This window comes from Aplysia californica, unplaced genomic scaffold, assembly GCF_000002075.1.
Source record: "Aplysia californica isolate F4 #8 unplaced genomic scaffold, AplCal3.0 scaffold00114, whole genome shotgun sequence".
NCBI classification, from domain to species: Eukaryota; Metazoa; Mollusca; class Gastropoda; order Aplysiida; family Aplysiidae; genus Aplysia; species Aplysia californica.
In genome coordinates, this window is record NW_004797384.1 from 653,376 (window position 1) to 656,950 (window position 3,575).

Consider the following 3,575-nt stretch of genomic DNA (forward strand, 5'->3'; position numbering starts at 1 on the left):
TAGTGGTCTAGAGGTTAAGGTGTTTGCCTCTTATTCAATAGGTACCGGGTTCGAATCCGGAAAGCGACCGAAAAATTGTTCCTTTCACATCCTATCCTGCTCTCTAAACAGTGTTTTGTCGTCAGCTTTCGTCTCCACTTTTTGCCCCCGCACCCTCACCTCCTCTGCCCCCTCCTCCTGGGCTCCTGACTCTTTCTGCAACCTTTCTACTACTACTCCTTGGTTCCTTCTTACTGCTGTCTTTCAGCCACACGCCTGATCTTATGGTAGGTAAGAGCTTCACTTAGCCTTCTCGGATAAGGGCGAAAAATTTCAGAGGTTTAATGTGACCCGCGCGCTCTTTTGATTTACCAATTTATATCTAGTAACACCTACAACCTTCTGCATTTATCTGACCAAGGTATGATTTGTTGCAAGTGCCATAAAACTCTTAGTAAAATTTAAACACTATGACTATTTAGAGGTATGACGCTGGTGATTGGAGTGCACCACTGGTAGGTCCTACTTTTTCACTTTTTGTCAGTATGTCTTACTTTTTCCCAGCTCGAATTGACTTTTAATGAGTCGATGTGCTTCTCTTTACTAAAAAAAAGTGGATGTATGATCTTAGACTAACTTAGAGTTAAATATCGATCTCTGATAGGACGCAGTCCGTTGGACGAAAAGATTTTTTTAAGTAAGTGTTTTATGGCATTTGCAACACAACAGAGTCATAATTTAAATGCCGAAGATTAGAGTTGTTAGAAGAGAATAACAAGCATAAAAGGAAGGAGGAAAGATTAGGATGATAAATGTTTGACAAAAAAAGGAGCAAACCACAGGAGAGCACCTGTCAGCCACCCAATGGATAAAGAGATTTGAAATTTTCCCGAACAATCTTAATTAAAGAACGCAACATGAAGCAACAATTCCGTTCAAACTACGAATATACCTAACAAGCCGAATGAAATAAATGGTTACAAAAAAAGGGTGTTACGGTCAAAAGAATTTTGTTTTCATAGTTATTTAATATTATTTTTTTTAATGACAATAGAAAGGGGAGGAAACTCTACTTACAAAAGTAAGTTAGGATGTTTCAGTTGCGTCCCTTGTTTAGTGAGGTTCTTTACCCTTTCTTGACGGGATACGCACCGATGCGTACTTCCTCACAACTTGAGCTGAGTGGGGGAGGGGGAGTCCCAGCAGGCACCCGGAAATACAGTTGAAATCGTGTAAGACCAATTAACGAGGAGAAAAGTGGTCATCTTAGACAGGTCGCTACCTTAGAATTACAAAGTTCTATCTGATATTCTTGGCTGTTTTGAGCAACTAAGGCCATGAGGTCAGGAACCAAGTAAATGTTCTACATGTATCTGTTCTATAAAAATCGTAAGATTATTCGGAGTTGTTATCAAGATAATCAAAGAAATGCACTCGAAAACGCTTGAAATGTTTGTAAAACTCAAATTTTTTAACATCAATAAAAAAAAAATTTCAAAACTAGGTACTGAGCGGATGGAACTGTGTAATTAATTCAAGGGTAGCGAGGTGGCCATCTTACACAGTGTCTTTACAATGTTTTAATTTTTAAAACGCAAAAAGAGGGCGAGGTGGGGGAGGAATTGAGAGTGGTGCTTGTACATGTGATCGTCTAATACAAGAGGCCGTTAGAGCATTTACAGTAATTTAACTCAGGAGTCGAACTCGTGTCTTCTGCTTGCCACTGTGGAGAGCCTAACCATTACGCCATAGAGGCCAGTCCAAGGCAAGTAAGACACGGAAATTTTGTTTTAAAGAATGAAACGAGATAAATGCCAAATATTAACTACAACGCTACAGAGAAAGGATACCATTGCTGCGTCAGAGAGTATGGTTGAAAAGTGGCTCTCCTACCATGGGGGGAGTTGGCTACCTGTTGGTGCGGCTGCAAAGTGGCAAACTGCTTCCCTTCCGAATCCCCAGGTTAGATCAGTACTTTACCTACTTGTTCCATCTAGGGAGTCGAGTGGAAAAAAAGCTTTCGATTAGATCAGTTACCTTACTTTACTTTTACTTTTTCATCCTCTGTTGCTGTTAAGCGTCGAGGGGAGATGCAGTTTTCTATTGTGGGTCAGCTCGGCAGCTCTTTCAGTTGTGATACGTGTATTAAGTTTTTACAGGGTTTCCTTGACACCCTCGATCCGCCTTTTGAGTGGCCTTCCTCTTCCTTTATAGTCTGAGTGCTTGGTGTTGTAGGCTCTCCAGGCTGGTTGACCAGGTGACATACAGGTGGCCAAACCATTTTATTCTCTGTCTTTCTATGTAAAGCAGACAGGACTCAATGCCGATAGCTGTTCTCACTTCTTCATTTCTCTGCCTGTCTCGTCTTGTGATGTTAAGGGTTTTGCGGAGACATTTCAATTCGCATGCAGTGATTTTGCTTTCATGGGTTTTACTTAATGTTCAGGTCTGGCACTGATAACATAATGTTGGTATGAATATTGAGGTGATAAGCTGTCTCTTTGTGTCCTTGGAGATGTTTGGATGGGATAGGAGGGGTGCGAGCTGGTAGGTGACAGCGTTGGCTTTTCGAGTCCGCATTTCTGTTCCTCTGTCTATGGACCCGTTTTCAGAAAAAAAGTACTGCCAAGATATTTAAACTCCTTCGCTTGTTTCAGTTGTTTGTTATTGACATGGATGTTCATGTGACTACGGTTTCGACTCACTTTCATAAGTTCTGTTTTTGATGTGCTTATTTTCATGTTAATTTTCTCACAGCTGTAGTTCAATTCGGTAGTGTGATTTTTTAGGCTTTTTTGGTTTGAATGGATAAGACACTGGTCGTCTGCGAATGGAAGTTCATTTAGGCTTTCTGGGTTTTGGTTTGCGTCTTCCGTTATTGTGTCCATATATTATAAACAGGAGGGGAGATAGAACACATCACTGTCATACTCCAGATTTTTACTTTGAACGAGTCTGTACTGCCTTCCTTCGTTCTTACTGAGCTTCTGCTATTGGTTTAGAGAGCTCTGACATTATCTAGCATTTGTCCTCTGGCGCTATACTTTTCAAGTGTCTTCCAGAGTTTTGCATGGTTTACTCTGTCAAAACCCTTCTCCAGGTCTATAAAGACGATGTTGGATTCATTGTTGTGTTTGATTGTTTTCTCGCATATCTGTTTAATGCGAATACAGCATCCGTGCACCCTCTTCCCTTTCAGAATCCAAACTGAGCTTTGCTCATATTTCTCTCTACAATAGGTCTTATCCGCTGTTCTAGTAGATTTGTGTATATTTTTCCGGCGTGGCTTAGTAATAAACAGATGCCTCTTTACGTTGTGCAGTCGCGTTTTTGTTTGCCTTTCTTTTTCCACAATGGGACCACGATGGCTTTCTGCCAGTCTTCTTGGCAGTTTCTTTGCTCCTCGGCTCTATTGAAAATTTGCCCCAGCCACAGTACACCTGCAGGGTGGTTGGCGGGTGCTCTGGTGTGGTTTGCTTTTGCTTTCCTATCAAACATCTATCGACTATCGTCGTTATCTTTCCTACTTCTTTTTTATGTTTGTTACTCTCTTGTAACACCTCTAATCTTCTGGCGCTCATATGACCGTATGCAGT